Source organism: Rattus norvegicus, chromosome 9, assembly GCF_036323735.1.
Source record: "Rattus norvegicus strain BN/NHsdMcwi chromosome 9, GRCr8, whole genome shotgun sequence".
NCBI classification, from domain to species: Eukaryota; Metazoa; Chordata; class Mammalia; order Rodentia; family Muridae; genus Rattus; species Rattus norvegicus.
In genome coordinates, this window is record NC_086027.1 from 19469083 (window position 1) to 19490661 (window position 21579).

Below are 21579 nucleotides of genomic sequence, written 5' to 3' on the forward strand. Positions count from 1 at the left end.
TCTTCACGTTCTACCTGGGCCCTTTCTCCTGTTCCTCAAGGCCGGTCAGGTGCCTGAAAGGAATGCCTCAGACTGGGTAAAGTAGACTACAGAAAAGCCCAGAGTCCAGGCAGATAAGTGACAGTAATGAGCTCCCGTGTGGCACAGTCCTGCCAGGGACACAGACACATCACTAGGCTGCCAAGGGGCTGCCTGCTTTGCCCTCCACCTCCCTGTCCCCTGCACAGCTGCTGTCCCGGATGTTTCCCTGATCTTTTTTCTGGCCTTTGGAATTCTTTTTTGTGTCTTCTCCCATGGAGGCACAGAGGGCACCAGAGCAGCTTAGAGAAGAAAGATGTTTCTGAGCCTGACTGGGCACATTGCTTCAGTCCCCGGAACGGAACTTCTTCACCGGCCTGTAAACTCCCGACACTCAGTGCATGTCGTCTGCCACCCTTCCTGCTCCCAGATGACCCTTCATCTCCTGGAAATCTCCCCCTCCTCCAGGACCAGCTGGCCATGGTCAGGTCCCCCGATGTCTCCTCTCCCTCTTTTGAACCCTGGAGCAGCTGGCAAAGCTGGCGCCTCTGCTACCTCCACCCTAGAACCCACCCGCGTTTCCTGGGGTCACGGGGCTTCTCCGGGAGGTTTGTTCTTCACGGGTTCGCCTTTGGTGGAGTCCCCTACCAGTGAGGACACAGTGCTCTATTGGTGATGGTGGCCGTTTATCAAACATGTGTGCCAACTCTCCGGGGGTTGCTGGATCAGCTCCTCTGAGCATCCCACAGCCCACAGGAACTACAGAGTTCATAGTCCTCAGCCCCACTGTGTCTTGGGGAAAGCCACTGTGCAGGATTAGCAGGAAATGAAACCAGCATGTACTGGGGAGAGACAAGGACCCCTGGATGCCCAGAGGTAGAATCTGGATCCCCTCCCTTCTCTTCCTTCTAGGTCTCGGAGGTTTGGAGCAGGTTCTGCCCTTGAACCCCAATCATACCCTGGAGCATCAGAATCTCACACCACGGGGGTTGGGGATTTAGCTCAGTGGTAGAGCGCTTGCCTAGCAAGCGCAAGGCCCTGGGTTCGGTCCTCGGCTCCGGAAAAGAAAAGAAAAGAAAAGAAAAGAAAAGAAAAGAAAAGAAAAGAAAAGAAAAGAGAAAAAAAGCTCCTTCCTGTAGGCAGAATCCCACACGGGCAGCCTTGAGCCCAAGTTGAAGGTCACCCCAGAGTCATTCCCTCCCAAGGTGTGCTTGGCTCAGAGAGAATGGCTGCCTCCACCTGCGCTTCTAATTTGTGGTCGTGGTGGGGTTTTTGTTTTTCGAGACACATAGCCCTGGACGTCCTGCCTCAGAGATTTGCCTGCTTCTGCCTCTTGAGTTCTGGGATTAAAGGTGCATGATCTGTCCACTCCTGATACCAGGAACACTGGCTTCTTCAACAGGCAAAAGCAGGAGTCCTATATCCTTCACGGGTTTCTTGCCTACTTCTACCTGCTCTGAAGGGCAGGGGCTGGCTGGCCCACTGTCACTTCTCAGCATAGGACATCACAAATACACCTTCCCCTCCCCACTGAGCTCATGTACACTCATGCAGACACACACACACACACACACACACACACACACACACACACACACACACACACAGTAGGAGACAGTTTCATGTGAGGATGGAGAGTTTTCTGGAGTAGGTAATGACCCTGACAAGAGCAGAGGCAGAGGGTGGTAAGGCCAGAAACAAAAGTCTACTGAAGCGCTGAAGCATCCATCTTCCAAGGAGAACCCCCCCCCCCCGCCGTACTCTTCTCTACTGCAGACCTGATGAAGCTGCAGCCCTCCTCACTGGCCCTGTCCCAACCAAGTCCCCAGCAGGCTCTCCCTCAAGCCTCGCCTTGTGCAGGCCACACCCAGAGCATTTCAACGGGCACACAAACCACCTATGAAGCTGCTCACTCTGGAGACCTGAAGGCCTGAGGCCCATCCCCGCTGTCCAGAGGATTATAGGCCTCACTGTTTCAAGACCCCCTCCTAAGAGCAGACTTGGAAGGACTCCATCTTGGACTCCAGTCCTGCCCCGTGGCCTTCTGGACTCTCTCCCTCTGGATCTAGACAGACTTCATGACCATCAAGCTACAAAATGCTTTTGTAGCTCAGGTCCCCATCCCAGGAGAACTATTGTGTGTGTGTGTGTGTGTGTGTGTGTGTGTGTGTGTTTACAAGGTATGCCCAGGTAAGAGTCACTGGAGTAGGCTCACCCCTACACACTCAGCCCTCAATCTGACTGAATTGAAGCTGACGGCATTCAGTAGCCACGAGAGAAGTCAGGGGAAACACAATAAGAACCACGCTGAAGCGCTGGCTACTGTAAAAACCCCCAGAAGAGGACTTGAGGGTCCTAGGAGACCACTCATGAACAAGACTAACACATGTGAGAACTCTATATCTGCTTTCCTCAGACTCCAACCAACACTTCCCCTGTCTATGTAAGGAGAAGCTCTCAGGCAAGTTACAGGGTGCAAAACTGTCAGGCCAAGAAGGCCTGAGTGCACTCAGGCAGGATGATGTCACAAAGTTACTCCTGGACGTTGCAGGGGCACAGAGCCCCTTCCCTCCCACCATGCGCAGTTTTGACTTTGATTAAAATCTCAAGATTAATTGTTCCCCGTGACAGAGTGGCCCGGCCTGGAAGTCATAATCCCTTCAGCCGTTCAACATGTTTATGATGGCGAGAGGACGCTTAATGCGGCCGTTAAAACGCCAAGCTGAGCCATCAGTTCTTTGTGAATACACTCAATATGTTTGCTCTCTGCAGCTGGCCCCGATCCCCTGGAAGGAGATGAATCAGTGGCTGATATTTCCAGCCACAAGAAAATGTCCTGTGCCTCAACAGCAGAGTCCACACAGAAGAAAAGCCTCTGTCCCAAGACGTCCACATGTTGGACCAGGGCAGGCTGCTGGCCAGAACTGGGAGAACTTGTGGTGTGAGGCATAGCTGGGAACTGGACTTCTAGCCCCTGAGAGGCCTCGGGTGAACCCGGGGAGCTCTGTTGCAGGCATGCATGGCTATCAGTATATGTAGCCCCAGGACAGCCTGAGACACCATTCGGTAGCACACACCTTTTATTTGGAAGGCGATCCCTGGAAACACTGGGAAGGGAGCAAAAGCTGGATAGGAAAGAAATGCCATGAAACGGATGTCTAATACCACAGTGGTGAGCATCCAGAGGCCCATGGAACCTCCAGGAGGCTGGGGGAGGGGGTACAAGGTATAGTACAAGAAACAGTGGCATCTGCCCATATGTCCCTCCTGCATGGACAGAGGGTCCAGGATGGGAGAGCTAGCTGGTCACCATTGAAGGGCTGTTTAAGAAGAGGAACAAAAGCAGGATCTCTGGTCTATAGATGTAGGTGGATTGTGTCCACTTCCCAGGGGCCATGCAGAGCCTAGGGACCAATGAGCATCACCCCCTTGACCTCACATGAACTCATGTGTCTAAGGTCTGGTAGAATCCCTGAGCATGGAGGGACTCAGCAGGTGACAAGTTCCCGTGGCAGGTCCCTGCAAGAGGTGGAGGATGGAAAGTTAATCCAATGGGGGAATACAACGGAGTCTCTCAGGGAATTTTCAAGTGAGCAGAAAAGTAAGGGGTGAGGCCCAGCGAGGACAGGATAAAGGGATACATTTAGTACCTACCGTGCCTTGTGCTGGGGAAGTGAACGAGCAGGTAAAATGCTTGCAGAAGCAGCATGAGAATCCAAGTCCAGTACCCAAGCACCCACATACACTGCCAAGTACCCACACTTCCATCACCAGGGAAGCAGAGGCAGGTGGATTCCCAGAACTCACCACCCAGGCACTAGACCTCTGGCCTCTACAGGCACGTGCACACATGCACAGACACCCTTGGGATGCATGGAGACATGTTGGGACATGGAGACATGACACTCACAGCCAGAGGAACACTCCAAGTCTATGTTCATCACCCTCTCAGTTCCTGCACTCAGAGGCCCTCCTAGGAAAAGTGTATAGCTACGAGGAGGATGGCTTCCCCGGGGGAAGTAGTAAAGCTCGACTCCAGTGAGGGTGGGGGAGGTTTCCCCAACGTGCTCTGAAGGGAAAGGTATCCTGGCCGTAGGGAGCCAAGGAATACCACAAAGTCATACAGCACACCTCACATGAGATGTTTGGGGGTGGGGAGAAGCTCGTGATGGTGGCTGCCTCTGCCTGCGTAAGAAGCAGAGAACTGAGCAGGGGACAGGGTTTATACAGAGTTTCTTGGGGGTAGGATGGGGTGGAACTTTCCAAGGTGGGGATTGGTGGGATTTCAAGTCCAGGGCTTGAGCCTTTTACTCTGCAGGGCTGGGGCAGTCAGAGCATTCTGTGCATGGGATGTGGTGGTTGGAGGTCCTCGGGGGTAGGGCCTGCTCACTCCAAGCCTTGAGGAGCTTACATTTAGCCGCTGAGTAGATGTGACACCCGCCGTCCCATTCACACAGGACAAGAGAATTCCACTGCCCCATCTATTTCCTTCTCTATTTCTTGGGTCCTCCCTTGGGAGGTGCCCTGACATTTCTCCTCCCACACCCATTTCCCCATGGTCCCTGGGAGCAGTCTGAGTCCCTCACCCCTCTTCAGTCCTTGTCCCCATCCCAACTTTGAAAGGCTAGATGTGGAGCGCTACCCATCTGACTGGTGCCAGGGTTCAGAGCTCAGAACAGATACTCCCAGGACAGGTCCTCACGCTTGCGAAGTCCTTCCCCAACTGAGCTGTATCTCCTCGGCCCACTGGTTCTACTTGAGAGAAAAACTGGTGAGGGCCCTGTTCTATTTTGGAGAAAAACAGTGGGGACCGGTGAGAGAGTCCACAAAGCTGTTCCTCACTGTCTGTCTGTCCATCTGCCTCCATTCGATATCTCTGTGACTCCTCTGCATCCACACTCTGTAAGTGTCATGTATAGGTGACCCCATCCCCTGTTCATTCACCGATTGCCCCACACCCAACCCCCAAAGCACGCTCTGCATAACCTCACAGCCTCCTTCCTGCCTGGCTCTCCCTCTGCCAGGGTCTCTTGCCCCTGCCCTGAGCATTGAAGTGCAGTCTTCAGTGGGCTTCCTAGAAGAAGGGGACCAGAAACTGCTGCTTCCAGCCGGCTGGGACCATCAGGCCCCAGCGAAGCAAACATCTTGTCAGGGTTTCTCAGAGACCAGGGAGGAAATGGGCTCAATTAATTCACATTTGCCTCCCCGGATTGGAGTACAAGTTGGGAGATGGGAGAATTAACCTTTTCAAAAATGTAATTTCATAAAATCATTGGGCTCGGAACAGACTCTCTCATTATTACCGTTATTTATGGTCTGTCTGTGCCTTAGGCTAGCAACCACATACAGGGATAGAGGAAGATCTCCCAGTGGCCATCTCATGGAGCAAGAGGAACTGATCAACCAGAAGCCCTGCTCTTGGGGTCACCTGTGTCACACAAGCTGGGGAACCTCATAGGACACCTGCAGCTTCTTGGCAGAAGCATCCCCACGGGGCCCCATTTCCACGTCTTTGTCAAGACTGTCACAGGGAAAAATCATCGCCGTCCACACCTTCTCCCTACCAACCGCACTTGGTGGACAGCAACGCCCCAGCCTCTTCCTGAACCTCACCACGGCTACTACAGGCCACAGCTGTGAGGTCACCCCAACGTCCACACCTGGGCGTACTCTAGTCCTAAGTTCCCATCCTGCCAAAGCTGGGACATCACAGGACCCCAGAGCTCCGTCTGCCCTCCTTGGGCCGCAGAGATTCTGCCTTTGTGAACACTGCTCTTTGCTGCCTAAATGAAGGTTCTCTGGGTGACTTCTCTTCACCTGCTGGCCTCGGCCGTAGAATAGGGCACACAGCATGGCATGCCCAGATAGCTGTGGCAGGGTGGAGAGCAGGATTAGGGGGTGAATGTGGCCCAATGTGAAGAGAGCTTCAGGGAGAACAATGGGTTTCACTCTGAGGAGACCTAGAGCCATGGCAGGATCTAGAGGGAGGGAAGGCTATGAGGTGTCTCCTACTCCCAAAAATCCATGATTACATGTTCTCTGGACTGTGGCCTCCATCCCCCATCCTTCCCTCCTGGGACCCCAGGGGCCAAACCGAACCTGAAGTTTATGTTCTGGGCTGATCTTAAGGTATGCTTTCAGAGTTAGGGAAAGAAATGTCTGTTGGCCTGGTCAAAGCCACCACCTCATGCAGGGGACCTGGTTCTCTCCCCCGAGTGCCATGGGACGAGGTAGCAGATGAGTCTGAAGGCCTGGGCCTGGCTTCCCCCTCTGACTGTTTTTCTGTGTGATTTGGGTAAGCAGTGCAGTCTCTCTAAGTCTGTTTTCTTTACCGGAAATCCAAGAGTTTGGACTTTGTGGTCTATGGCCACCTTCAAGGACAAACATACTCCTTTCATACCAAGGGAGGGGTAGGAGGAAAAGTTGGGCTGGTAGAAATTGCTGGACAAAATTTCCCACTAGGGGAATGAGACTTCAGCTGGATCCTGAAGTCAGGTGAAGGTCCAAGGTGAGGTTGCTCCCCTTCCTGCCCAGCTCCCATCCCCACCCCCTTCTGAGAACTAAACAGGAAGCACACGGAACCTGCCAGGTTAAATTAGAGCAGCATGCGAGACCGCTAAACCAGAGTCGAGATCCGGCTATGAGTGCGGTTTTTAAACAGAGGTTTCTCGGAGCCGTTTGTTTCACTCAGAATGAAAATGAATTGATTATCTTTAGAATTACTTACTGAGGCTCATGGGCCTTCGCATGAGCCCATCCGGGGTTCGCAGAGGCCCGGCTGACCTGTGCCCTGGGTTTGCTACCGCCCTGATGCCAAGGAGGGCAAATGCCTACCACTGAGCCATCCTAAACAAAGGTGAGGAAAGCTGGACACAGAGAGACAGTGCAGCATCTCTGTTACTCTAAAGAGCGTGGGAGGACACCAGAGTCCTGCTTCTCTCTCCCATGTCACTAACACTTGTTCTAAGGTCCTCACAGACATGTTGCCTTCCGCGAGTGTGCTTCTGTTCTAACCCTAACCTGGCAGCAAGCAAATGCAAATATTTGAAGGTGTCAGGCTGGAACCAGGGTGTCCACAGACGTAAAGCAAGCCTCGAAGGAGAGGACATTCCAGGAACACAGCCCTCACAGCAGGCGGCCATGCTAGAGTACAGACGCTGGGGCCTGAACCATGGCGGAGGGTGGGAATATCAACATACCTGTGCGTAGGTGTCCTGGACCCTGCCAGCCCGTCTGGCTTTCTTAGCTTCCCTGCTCAGCACTTCGGTTGCCTGTCAGGTACTCCCTTGTAGTTGGGCCCTGCCTTGAGCCCCGACTTATATGAAGGAGTGACACCAGTTTAGTGCTTAGCCATACTTCCTAGAGGCATAAGGCTGTGTTCTCCAAGTAGAGCCCATGTCCCGCTGTGCACAGAAGACATATAGGGTTCTAGCTTAGAACCCAGCCCTCTGATGTCACGCCTTCATTTTGGGCTTAACTTGCTACCTTGGGTCCATGCCTCACACCTTGCCCTCCTTTGTCTTTACCGTGAGTGGGGCCTGAGGGTACCTACAAAACCTTGCTGCTTTCTCTAGGGTTGCAGGAACCCCTTGGGCTGCTTTCTTTCACCTTGACTTTCTTGTTTCCTAACTAGACTGAGGCCGTACAGAAGCAGTCCCCATGGTGTCTGTCCAGCCCAGCCCCAACTTGCCTCATTCCACTTCCAGTCAGCACCAGAGCTCTGTCGTAGTTATATCCGGGCTTTAGTTAGTGTCTGCCATCCAGTTCCCCAAGGACAGACCATATGACTGAGCGAGTCACTCAGCCACATAATATGCCTTTTACCAAGTCTAGCTTGCTTTTGTGATGGACCAGAGAGAGACCATGGTTCTGGGAAGCGGCCAGAGGGTGAAACGGGCCTTGTTAGGAGCAAGCTGTAGAGGGGCTGCCAGCTGGTACTGACGTTGGCCACTCGGTTACAACTCAAGTCAGTGTTAGAGACCCAAGGGGGACAGAACAGAGTGGAAGAAGGAGTCTGTCTTGGGTACAAGCTGGACTTAGGTCCCATCTCTGGCTTCATCCCTAACATCCAGGGTGACCTTGGTTCACTCACGTTCCTCAAATGTAAAATTGAGGGCACTGGACTTGTTTATCGGGCAGCAGATGGGATTCTCTTTTCTGTGTCTTCCATTACCACGTCCCCATGTACTAAGTGAGTTGCTGGTGTTATACACAATACGCAGTGACATCATGTCTACAGAAGAAAGGAGCCTCTCAACCCTTGCACCAGGCCGGGGCTAAAAGAGAAGGGGAACTATATTCCCAGAATGCCTCAGTTTCTACTTTTGCATGGAGGAGGCTCTTCATTTACAACGCCCTAGATTTTTCCAGCACTCCCCACTGTCTTCCCCCATACCTGGCCTTTGCAAATGGTCTTGGGCTACCCAGGAAGCACGGATAATGATAAAACAAGATTCTGCCACCAACAGCCACCACACAGGGGAATGTTTAAAAGCCACAGAAATGCCACCTCCCCGGTAGCAGGCCACCACAGCCATTTGTCATCTTAACTGTTGGGGAATAACCTTGAGATGAAACTGACCTTGAGGAAGGGAAGATTTTCTTATGGGGTGCTGAGGCGACAAGGAGCACTGGTTCAGGACAGGAGGGGGCTGGGAGTTGAGGTGAGGAGGGGACAATGACTCCATGAATCTACAACAGTGTGCTCACCCAACAGACCCTGTGACCGATAGCAAAGCCCATGAGATACCCAGTAGAGCGAGTGTTATTGACCGTGTGAGTGGGACATGGGCTTGTCACACAGAAAGGCATGAATATGTCCCTGTACCACTGCATCCGGCCTAATTGACATCTGAGTATCAGCTTCACCCATGGCTGAAGAAGACAAGAAGACCCAAATCCACATACACAAGGACTGTTGGCAGAGAGGCTGGAGCCCATGGCTGAGGATCTCGATATATGTATGAATGTCTTGCTAAAGAATTTCTTCGCCATGTTCCTGTTCCCGTCGTCTAGCCTGAAGTTACAGTTTTACCCCGATGTCATACAAACAATCATAAATGCTTGCTCCCAAATACAGAAACTTCCACACCCAGCATTTTTCCCAATAAAATACAAGGCACCCTCACACACCTTTACGCTGCTCTGAGATGTCCAGGTACACTTGAGCCAGCATACTCATTAGAATCAGCCTTGGGAAATGACAGAATGAAGCCACGGTTTGTATATGCTCAGCCCAGGGAGTGGCACTATTAGAAGGTGTGGCCCTGGTTGGGGATTTAGCTCAGTGGTAGAGCGCTTGCCTAGCAAGCGCAAGGCCCTGGGTTCGGTCCCCAGCTCCGGGGGGGGGGGGGGGAAGAAGGTGTGGCCCTGTTGGAGTGGGTGTGGCCTTGTTGGAGTGGGTGTGGCCTTGTTGGAGTAGGTTTGTCACTGTGGGCGTGGACTTTAAGACCCTCATCCTAGGATGAAGCAAAGAAGTGCAGACCGACAAGAGCCGGATGTAGATCGCTCCTGAGAGACACAGCCAGAATACAGCAAATATAGAGGCAAATGCCAGCAGCAAACCACTGAACTGAGAATAGGTCCCCTATTGAAGGAATCAGAGAAAGAACTGGAAGAGCTTGAAGGGGCTCGAGACCCCATATGTACAACAATGCCAAGCAACCAGAGCTTCCAGGGACTAAGCCACTACCTAAAGACTATACATGGACTGACCCTGGACTCTGACCCCATAGGTAGCAATGCATATCCTAGTAAGAGCACCAGTGGAAGGGGAAGCCCTGGGTCCTGCTAAGACTGAACCCCCAGTGAACTAGTCTATGGGGGGAGGGCGGCAATGGGGGGAGGGTTGGGAGGGGAACACCCATAAGGAAGGGGAGGGGGGAGGGGGATGTTTGCCCGGAAACCGGGAAAGGGAATAACACTCGAAATGTATATAAGAAATACTCAAGTTAATAAAAAAAAAAAAAAAAAAAAAAAAAAAAAAAAAAAAAAGACCCTCATCCTAGCTGCCTGGAAGCCAGTATTTTCCTAGCAGCCTCCAGATGAAGATGTAGAACTCTCAGCTCCTCCTGCACCATGCCTGCCTGGATACTGCCATGTTCCCACCTTGATAATGGACTGAACCTCTGACCCTGTAAGCCAGCTCCAGTTAAATGTTGCCTTTATAAGAGCTGCCTTGGCACCCAGGTACCAAAAGATAAGAAGGATGAATAAACCACACTTCACAGTGTCCTGTGTGGCTAAGACAATGTTTTGTAGATGAGATGTAGTAACATAACATAATTTGACTTTATATTAATCTCAGTGTGAGCTATGGAAGATAGAATTCTATGTACATCAGGCTGTGTTTGTATTGGAAAAGTTAATGAATATTGGCAAATGTCCAGGAGGAAAAAAAAGAGTTGCCTTGGTCATGGTGTCTGTTCACAGAAGTAAAACCCTAACTAAGACAGAAGACAACCAAAGCCTGTGTCCCATGGAACTCACATTCTGTGCCTTGACCACAGAGGTACATACAGACATATCCCTCAGACCTGTGCATACAATGTTCTTAAATGGTGACAGAACATACATGCTCGAATAGTCTCCAGACATTTATTGTGCTCCTGCCACATGCCTCTCTGAAAGCATCGCTAAGTCACACATGAGAGTGACTTTGTCACTACGCTGGTCACGCACACCCAGCAAAGAGCATGAATCACAACCTCAAACACTTCAGGCTCTCCAGGTATGCACACGCACAGCTTGGATTTAAACTCACACCACTAGTCAAGGCATTTGTATGATGCCCCAGAAAGCTGCTCTCTTAGATTAAGGGCCCTTCCCAAGTTCAAAGCCAAATCTGCAAGTTGTCCGTCATCTCTCAACCTGGGTACCTCTCCCCACCAGGTCCTTGGAATTATCAAAGGGCCAGAGGCTTCCTGCCTGCAGCCTTGAGTGTGTCTTGCCCCACCGGTGCTGTTCCAGATGTTCCCCAGACTCCCTTCAGAGAGGACAGGAGCCAAACATAGGCCCAGCTGCCCTGGGGTTTTTGCTGAGACATTATATTGCAACAGAGTCGTTTCTTCCAGACCTTTTCCCCCCTTCTTCTTCTGCTTCTGCTTTTAAAGAATCAGAAATAACTTGGCTGCAAAAAAAATGTGCTTTGGGCATAAAGCAGACTCCTAGGGTCAGAGCCCAGGAGAAGAATTTTTTGCTACACAGTTTCAGGGAAAATAGCAGGCACTCAGCAATTTTGATTCTTCAAGGGTTGGAGAGAAAACACAATTGGAGTGGATTTAGGGCTACACAGGGCTCCTCTCCAGGTCAAGGCTTGCTCTGTGTGTTGCCTTTGCCCCTGCTGGAGAGCATGACACTGGGAGGAGGGGCAGAGGGGAAGTGGGGGGTTGGGTTTGTTCATGTTCTTCTTAGGAGATCCCCCACACCAGGGGTCCCAGGAAGAAAGTTGGTCAGGGTGGTGGTTTTGATTCTTGAGCCTTGGTTTGCAGTCCAGCCCTGCTTTCCACCAGCTGGTATGAGCAAGGGAGAAAGGGCCCATGACTTCCAGAGCTAAAGAGGGGTTGTGAGAGAGGGTGGAGTTCAGTTACTTAGTAGCCGTGTGCCCTTACTGAAGGCAAACTGCCTGGACTCCCACTTGTGAGTTGGAGTACTTACAGTACACCCCAGGTCTGTGTTAAACACTTGCTACACACAGACCTGGGGTGTACGGACACATGCTAAAGCATGCTTCCCGCCAACATTCCAACCACAGGAAGCCACCTCTGTGCTAGGAAAGGCATAGAAAATGGCAGGAGTAGGAGCAGGTATTAGGGAAGGTCCCGTGTTGGAGTTCCCTTAAATCCAGAGCTGCCTTTCCACAGAAAGCCATGGGAGCTGAGGATGGCCAAGGTTGGCACAGCCATCCTGAGGGAACGAGGTGTCTATACTGGTAGAGCAAATTCAGAGTGCATGTGTGTGTGCGTGTGAGGTATGCCTGGTCACATCCCTGCTGGCCCGGTTAGCTTGGCTTCGGTCTCTTTACGTGAGCTTGGATCTTGACCCTGGCCAGGTCACAAGGCCACCTCTGCAAAGGAAGACTGTCAGAGAAAGGGCTCTTCAGGACATGTGACCTTAAGATGGAGGGAGAAGACAGACTTTGAGATGTGGAGAAGTTCTGCTCACCCCACTGAGAAAGGCTTCTCTCCAAGTCATCACCCAGGTGGCCCACAGAGTCCCAAACCAGCTTCCTGCCAATCAAGGCCTTGGGGGAGGAGCTAGCTCCATTCTCCACTTCCCATTCCGGCAAAGGGTGAATTGCAGTGTGGTGACTCCTAACTTCACATTTTAATTTTCGAAAAGGAAATAGATTCTCCCCAGCCTTCGCTGTAATTGACTCCGCGGCTGCGACTTTATCATGCAAATGGTTATTTGTGGACTTTGGGAAACCTGCGTCATGGAGGGAAATTACATACTTAGAGATCTGCAGAACCAACCGTGGATTAGGGTCCCAGCAGATTCTAATGATTCTCTGGGTGCCATTAGGGGATAACGTGAAAATGCATATTTAGAGGGTGATTAAGAAGCGAGGCAAAATTCCTCCTGAAAACCGGTGATTACTCTCAGCAGGAGGCGATTTTCTCAAGTTAGAGATCTCAGGGACTGGCTTGCCATACTTCCCCAAACTCCAGGGGTAGTCCCCGCGACAGATTATAAACAATCAGAAACTTCACACAGGCCCTAGGACTGAATTACTTGGCCACTCTGTTTGGTACCCTGAGCCATTAGATTGTTGTTTAAAAATCCTGGCCCCTGGGCTGGCAGGGAGGGGATAACTCTGCCAGCAAAGTGCTTGCTGATCAGGTGTGACCGGGTTTTTAAAAAATCCCACCCCCAATTCAATCCCCAGATGTTACTTTAACCAAATAAATAAAGCCAGGCCTGGCGGCTGGAGCAATGGCACAGAGGTTAAGAACCCCAATTCAGTTCACAGCACCCACAGTGGGCTGTTCACAGCCCCCTGTAACCCTGGCTCCAGGGCATCTAATGCTTCAGGTCCCTTTGATCTTGGGACACCATGTATACAAATCCTTACCTCCGCCCTTATACATACACATAATCAAAAATTTAAAATAAATCTTTAAATAACGTCAGGCCTGGTGGTACCTATTTATCTTTCGGCTCTGGGAGATGAGACAGCAGGTCCCTGGGGCTTGCTGGCCAGTCCACCATGAGAGACCAGGTCCTCTGGTACCCATGTGTTTGTCCTCACACACACACAGTCTGTTTCCCCAATACAACATCACACTCAAGCTAAACGTACGTCAACATTCTAGAACGGTATTCTGGGAAGCATAGGCCCCATGCTTCCTTGGCTCTTAATTTAGCTCCATTGAAGTCATGAGTAAGGTTTACCTCATCTCTACAAATGCTGGCCAACTGCCGAGTCTCCAGGCTTCTCCCTAAGGACCCCAGAAACCACAACAGTGTCCTTCACATTCATGGTTGAACTTCACTATTTCAACCTTAAAGTTGTCTATGTCAACTGTTCCCCCAAACTGGGGCAAGCCATTGTGAGAAGGATCATGGGGAGGGACCAGGGAGAATTTTTGTGAAGGACTTGGGCCCTCATATTTCCAGTACCCAGGCTTCTCTTGGCTTCTCCTTTCAACGGGCTGGTAACCTAGGGGTAAGGGTGAGTCATCCTTGCCAGGTCTCACTCTTACAGAAGGCTACACTTTGTGTTGTTTGAGCCAGGTCTCATGTAGCTAAGCTAGCCTCAGACTTACTATATAGCTAAGAATGCCACTGAACTCCTTGTTCTTCTGCCTCCCCCAAAAAACCACTGAGACTGGCATGTGTCACCACACCTGATGGTGGTGGGTACTCCAGAAAGCCTGGTGGCAATAACTTAGGGCAAGGCAGTTTGAAGGTATCCATCTCATGCCTGCTCCCTGTGTGGTGTGACACCCTCATTCCTGAATCTGGAGGCAGAGACCAGAGTCTGGGGACCTCCTCCACATGGGATAACATCACTGTTCATCATTGTTAGACTGCTAGAGTTTTGACTCATTAGACACGTGACATGTTCTTAAAAACTGAAACCATCTGCTAGCACATTAGGTCAGCCTTACCCTGAGTCACACTGATATTGTCTTGGTTCAGTTTCTAATCTAAAACTTAATGTAATATGATCCCTATGTCTCTGGTATTCTAACAAAACACATATAAGATTCTGCTGATGGCCACTATGGAACGCTTGCTCCGTGCCAGATACATACTAAACCCTGAACGTACAACCCATTACATCTTGGAGAGAGCTTTGTGAAGGTAAGCCTGAGCACAGAGCCTCAGGTCCTCCAGAGAGACACAGAAACAGAAGGTGAGAGGAAGAGGCTGCCCCAATGGAGCCAAATACAGTCCAGGGAGGCTCCAAGGCCCTGCTCTTGACCTTGGTGTTGAGTGTCCTGAAGCATAGCTGTGAAAAGTCACAAGAAGCAAAGACCACAAGGGGATAAGAGTTAAGGCACTGGAGCCTTACTTGAGGGGAACCTGCAGAGGAGGCCTGTGCCAGTTAGTTTTCCATCAACTTGACACAAACTAGAGTCATCTTGGTGGACATAACCCCAACTTAGAAAATGCTGGCATCAGATTGGCCTGTAGGCAACTGTGGGGGTATTTTCTTGAGGAATCGTCCATGTGGGAGTGCCAAAAGCCCTGTGGCCGTGGCCACACCTGGGCAGATGGCCTTGCATTGTGTAGGAAAGCAGGCCAAGCAAGCCAAGGGGAACCAGCCAGTAAGCAGTGCTCCGTCATAGTGTCTGTGTTAGCTTCCACCTCCAGGTTCCTGCCTTGACGATAGGCTACAAAGCTGTAGATAAAACTGTTTGGCTGAAACCCCAGCTTACCCCTGCACAGATTGGAAAACCCCATCTTCCCTCCTTCCCCATCCCCCTTTATCTCCCCTCTCCCCCACCCTCATCCTGCTGCACAGAGAAAACTCCCTGCCCACATGAAAAAAACTCCGGGCTAACACGTCATCACTCCTCATCTCCTAACTTCCGGCAACCCACCCAAGACTGTCCAACCAGGGCGTTAGTTTTGACCATGTATGGACACAATCCCAACACTTAGTTGACATGTCATCACTCCCCGCTGATGCTCTATAAAGCCCTCTTGCTTTACCCTGGGTACACGGCTTCACTGGCCTTCACCTGTGAGATGAGTGAACCCACTAGAGATCTGCCTCCTAATGAACCTGCCTTTATCTGCTTTTAATCTGGCTCAACGTGGCCTATATCTGCATCACCAGGAGAAAAAAAGCCTATTGGTGACAAACCCTTTCTTCCCCAAGTTGCATTTGGTCAATGGTTTATCTCAGCAACCGAAAATCAAACTAATAGAGAGTATCCGTAAGAATCAGAGCCCATGTCAACTTTCAGGGTATGGTCCTTACAGGGCAAAAGATGTGAGAGAGGGGGTGGAGGGGACAACATTCCCTTCAGGGCCCACAATTAGCCATTCCTAGGGGTGTCTAGTGAGTAGTCAGTGAGAGAATGTTCGGTGACCAGTAAAGGTTTTTTTCTGGCTGGCCATTATGTTAGGTCTATGGCAAGGCAGTCAAGAATTCAGCGACACTGCTCTGTTTACATCTAGAAAACAAATTATTGTAGTTACTGAAATTGCCAAAGTTAAACCAACATGGAGATTATAAAATGATGTGGGCCTAGCTAGCAGGCAGATCCTTGGGACCTTCCTAACCTTGGTCATCTCACTTAGAGAATGGGAAGAGGAGAGAATGGGAAGAAGGATAGTGGGAAGAAAGCTTCAAGGAGAAATTACCTAATGTGTACAGGCTGTGGTTAGCCCTGGGAAAGACATGCAGGGACATTGCCATTTGGTTTTTGGGCCACACCTCTATCAACTCTTAATTACTTGGGACACACACACACACACACACACACACACACACACACACACACAGGTCCCCATTAAACCTCAAGCCAGCACTAGAGGCCACATTGTGGCTAGGACATCACTATGGCAGTAAGACAAGTAAGCGCAGACAAAGAGATGGGAAGTTCTGGGTGTCAGACGAGATGCTTGCCACAACAGACCTCAAAGAAGGAGTCTCTCCCCCATTGGGGAGGTGAGGACAACTGAGGCAGGGAGTGGCCATCGTCTTTCAGCACAGCACAGCCAGGCTCAGGAGGCAGAGTGAGACTCAGTTCTTTTCTGTTGCTGTGATAAAAGTCTCTGACCAAAGGAGGCTTGAGGGGAAGGGGTTTAATCTGGTTTACAGTTCCGGAGGGGTCATGTTGGAGCCAGGGGCTTCGGGACGTGGGGGTGCGGGGTTATGGGGGTTGGGTAGCATGGTAGCAGGTGTCCAGAGCAGAAAGCCGACTGATGACACTGTATCCATACTTGTGAACATGAGAACAGGATGTGGAGCCCTCCTCCAGTAAAGCATTTCTTCCAGAAAGGTTCCACCCCCTAAAGGTTCTAGCGCCTTCCCACACAACACCACCAGCTGGGGACCCAATGTTCAAACACCAGGCTCTGGAAAAGATTTCATATTCAAACTACAAGATGGTTCTCCTCTAGCTGATGCCTGGACCAGTTGCCTGGGGCCCCACATCTCCCTAGATTCCCATCTGACTAAAAAGCGCTAGCACGTGACACCTTGGATGGCAAGAGCACTTTTTTCCTGCCTCGGAGAGAAAATATCCCACCACCATTGTCAAGAAGGGAAGAAGGAAGCTCTAGCCAGAAGCCCTCACACGATGTAACAACGACCTGTCTGGAAGGTAACAGAGGATGTGCTGTCAGCTGAGCACATCAGAGGTCCACGAGAGAGTCACTCTTCCAACTCCCAGCTCAGTCAGGATGCAAGATGGCTATCGTGTCTACAAAGATTCAAAGGAATGAGGAACGACCCAGTGGATAAAGTGCTGGATGCACCAAGCTTGAAGACAGGAGTCTGGATCCCTAGAATCCACAAAAATGTTGAGTGGGCATGGTGGCCTGTGAGACTGTGAAAAGCACCCCGGTTCCTGGTTGAGCCAAGACTAGAAACTCCGGTGACCCTAAGGAACAGTAGGCGTTTTACTTGACTTCAGTGAAACCAGGCCTCTGTCACTAGCCACAGCCCTCCATAGGTTTGTGGCCATCAGTCACATAGGGGCAACACCCCAAGTCCCTCCACAGGTAGAGAACATGTTCTCAGGTCATGTAGGCTCAAGACAGATCTCCATTATAATGAGGTACCTAAAGGCCTGGAGGCTTAGCCGATGAAGTTCCCTTCCCAGACACTCCTCCCTGCAAAAGGTATTTAATCTCAGGTCCACCCTGAGAAGTGGGGTACAGTTTTACTCATCTACTTTCCGCCATGACAATAAATCTTTTAAAACCATGGACTACCTCTTTTCATCCCGATCAGCCGTGGGGAGCCACAGAGAAGGCCTTCACCTGTAGAGCTGCCATCTATGGAGATTTCCCATAGAAGACCTCCCTGCGCTCCCACCTACCTCCACCATCAAGCCTGCAGCCAAAGACTCCCTCGGGCAGGACCAACCAGAGCTCCCCATCTTCCCACTAGGCCCCAGACTAGATCCACCCTCACGGGTCCCCACTCCGTTCTTAGCTCTTCCAGCAGCACCTGGATGCCCCAGAACCTGAGAACCTGACAGCCCTGGCCTCCTTGCAGGCCCAAGGACCCCTGAGCCAGCTCTGGCTGTGTCCTGTGCCTCAGACTGCGCTTCCCCAACCCCAGAGCAGTGTGTGTCCCGGAGCTGCCCTATGGCCCCACATCCTCCTGCTGACCATGGGGTAAGCACCATCAAACTTCCTGCGAGTCCTGCTCTCTGAGTGGCTGAGCCCTGTGGCAGAGTGGACACGGGATCCCATAATAACCCTACAGTGACCTGCCTATACTCGCTTAGAAGGGAGATGGGATTCCTCAGGGCAAGCAGGCTGGCTAGGGTAGCCTATGATTTGACTGGGAGACCGTGCTTCAGTGAGTAGAGAGAGCAACTGAGGAAGACTCCATAAGCCAACCTCTGGCTTACACACACACACACACACACACACACCCTTTCACACAGGAACATACACACACACACAGGCAAGTACATTACATATATATCCACAGTTTTTTGTTTTTGTTTTTTTTTTTTTTGTTTAAAGAAAGGAATCAAATGGATGTTTGTAACAGCTGTTGTTCAGTATATCCTTGGTAAAGAGCTTCTCAACTTTTAGTTGTAGAGACGGGGTATAGACCAAAGACCCATAGAGCACACACAGGAGGCAGGCTAAGTCAGCCACTGGTTATTAATAAGCTTCAGTGTTCAATAATCAGTCACTTAAGGGACTAGAACAGAAAAGCTGAGGAAAGCATTTCCCAAAGTCTCACTTAACAAGAAGTTGGGTTTCTTGACACAAGGCCTCATGTAGACCAGGCTGGCTTCAAACTCACTGTGTGTCTGAGCATGGCCTTGGGCCTTGGATTCTCCTGCATCCACCACCTGAGCGCTGTGATCGCAGATGGATGCCAGTCTGCCTAGCTATGCAGGAGCTTATACGTGTTCCACTAGCCCCAACCTCAGCTTAATAAGGAGTTTGTTTTCTTTCTTTTTGAGTCTTCTGTGCACTGGGTACTGTGAACACGGGAAGAGAAGAATGATCGCTACCCTAGTGGACATAGCATTCTGGCCGCAGGAGCCAGATCTCAAACACATTCAGGACAAGGGGCAGTTAGCTCATCTGTGCAGAGAGGAAAGGAACCGAGAGGTAAAACACAACAGCAGGAATGGAGATGCTTGGAGGGACTGGAGTTCTCACCAAGACAGTGCCAGGATCAAAGGACACTTGCCCAAAGTGACATCCAGGCTGGGTCTCTGGAAAAATGAACAAGCTTAGGGAGTGGGGGTTGGGAGGAGGAGCAAGCAGTGTGTCAAAGGCAGAGAGGCCCGAAAGCTCACGGGGACTCAGAGCAGCTACCAGGAAGAGAAGCATGGTCAGAGAGGACACGGGTGACAGCTGTGTGTTCTATGGAGGAGGCCAGGCCACAGAGACCAGTGTGCTAGGCTGAAGTTAGAGTGTCATTCAACAACCTTGAGGAGCTGTTCTCTACTTTTTGTTTTTGAGAGAAGATCTTCTGTAGCCCAGGGTAGCCTTAGGCTTGAACTTACTGTATAAGTGAGGTTGGTTTTGAACTCCCTATCCTCCCCCATCTACCTCCCACATGGAGATGACTGTGGAGGAAAATGTGGGTGATGATATTGCAGCCACGAATGGCTTTGCTTTGCTCTGGTTTGACTTTTAAGATAGAGTCTCCACCATATAGCCCCAGCTAGTGTGGGGTGTGTAGACCAGGTTATCCTCAACCTTTAGTTGGGCTTCTACAATTGTCTCCCACCCACTAGAGTTGTATGTAGTTACTACTGCCCCTGGGAAGTGTGGGAGGATTCAGACTGGAGAAATGACAGATTCTCGTTTTAATAGAATCAGTCAGGCCTGAGTATGAGAAAATTCTAGAACTTTCTGAGCATCATCCCAAGGCATGTCCCACAGAACTAGATAGGAAAGAAATGATGGCATGAGTAAAATCAGAGGGGAGAGATACACATATTTATATACATACATACAGAATAGATATTTATATCACATATGGTACATTATATATTCCTACACAAATCAGCGTTGCTATTTGCTGAGATTACATATGCATGTGCTTTTACATGAATATACACGTCAACGAAGATGAAGGATCTGAGAAGGTCTGCAGTATTTTGGCATTCTCCTCTTTACCAAGTGTTTGATGCTGCCATGCTAGCATTGTCAAGCTCACCCTTCTCTGTCCTTCGGGTTCTCTCTCCTTTACCCTCATATCCTGTCATTTCCTGGAGGAGCAGCTGGTGTGAGAAAGCTGAGAGTGCTTCCCATCCCCCACGCCCTCTCTCTTTTTCCCTTAAGCCATTGGCTGGAGGTACCATTGGGCCAGCAAGATGGCTGACCACAAAAAGGCACAGTCGGACAAGGACCCACGGGTAGAAGGAAAGAATGAACTAATGAAAGTTGTCCTCTGACCTTTAACTACACCCAGTCACCCCCCCCCCACACACACACACAGAGAAAGAGAGAGAGAGAGAGTAAAAATGTAAGAGAAAGTTTCATCATTTCTTTCTTTCTTTGTGCACTTTTCCCCTTAGGGGTTTCCTGCACAGCGGAACCATTTTGCTTGTCTGTATGACACAGGTCCAAAGTGACAGGGAGTTAACCTTCCCAACGACTCAAGAACTCCTTGGCCATCAACACCAGCAGGGACAAATACCCCTGCTTACTCAGCCCTTGCTCACTCTAATTTGGGGCTCTCTGCTTGCTGGCTGCCAGGGTGCCTGTGAGATTAGGTGAACCCCAGGTGCTTCCAAGGGTGAGTGCCTGACAAGGGACCCTACTTTTCCACTGTCTCATATCCCATCTATCTCCTGGCCAGTCCTCCCAAACAAGCACACACAACCCAAACACAGTCTTAACGGAAGCACACGATGACAGGTGACATTTGCCATTTACTGTTGGGTCATCTAGTAACAGCTACGTGGAGTGAACCAAGCCTCCGTCTTCTGTATCACTTGACAAGGTACAGGAGCCTCTTACTCTTGGCTGCCAGGGGTCTTAGGTGTCTCTACCGGCCTTTTGTTATCATTGACATCAAAGCCACTGAAATTGAGTTGGGCACTGAAGGGTCGCCAGGCTTTTGGTTTTCAGTAGACCAAAATGTCCATAAGGAAGTGCTGAGTCAGAGAAACTGTGGTGTTAAGCATCACTGTGGGAGGCTGAGGAGAGGCCACCTAATTTAATTTGCAGCCATCTCTGCCGGACTCCACTTCTTTTGCTAATTAGAAAAAAACCCAGCTGCCTAAAAGGGCTCTCGCCCCAGAATCCACCTGTCCTCTGCCTGACAAGTGCCTGTTAGCCAGCTTGGCTTCTCCTTCCTCCCTCATCAACCTTCTCACTCCCTAGCCCACACTTCGGTTGGCTGTCACCACTCACTTTAGGTCTGATAAGATCATGGAGTCCGGGCTGGGAAGATATCTGAGACAGTGTACGTCACAAACACGAAGACCAGCATGGAGAAGGGAACTCTTAATTCCAGAGCTATGGAGGTTACATGGGATTAGCTGGTTACCACGCCTAGCCTGTTCCAGATCAGTGAGAGACTCTGTCACAAAGAAGTGGATTGTCCCTGAGAAATGACAGCTGAGGCTGGCTTCTACATACATGTGTGTACACATGTGTACATGTGTGTTCACACAAATATAGACAAAGATCAGAGTGGCCAGAAATGGGCGGTCCCCCCATGCCTGAGTCAGCAGGGCGAGGAGCAGGTCAGGGGCCTTTGTATTGGGGTCATCTCCTAGGCCAGTGTTATGGGTTCCTCTCATCATGACCAGGAGCTTGGCTTGTCTGCCAATTAACAGGTTCTGCTGTAGGCAATTTAGATATAGTGACTACACCAGAGAGAAGTCCCGCCACCAAGTGCTTCTGTTCCTTCTCTGAGGCTCAACAGTGGCTGCAGGAGGGCCT

The 21579-nt window shown here is 50.6% G+C and overlaps 1 protein-coding gene across 2 annotated transcripts in view; it reads right to left on the reverse strand.

Annotated features, from left to right (window-relative positions):
* Positions 1 to 21579, reverse strand: part of Lrfn2 (leucine rich repeat and fibronectin type III domain containing 2) — a 168751-nt gene that overhangs the window by 73984 nt on the left and 73188 nt on the right. The window lies entirely within an intron of this gene.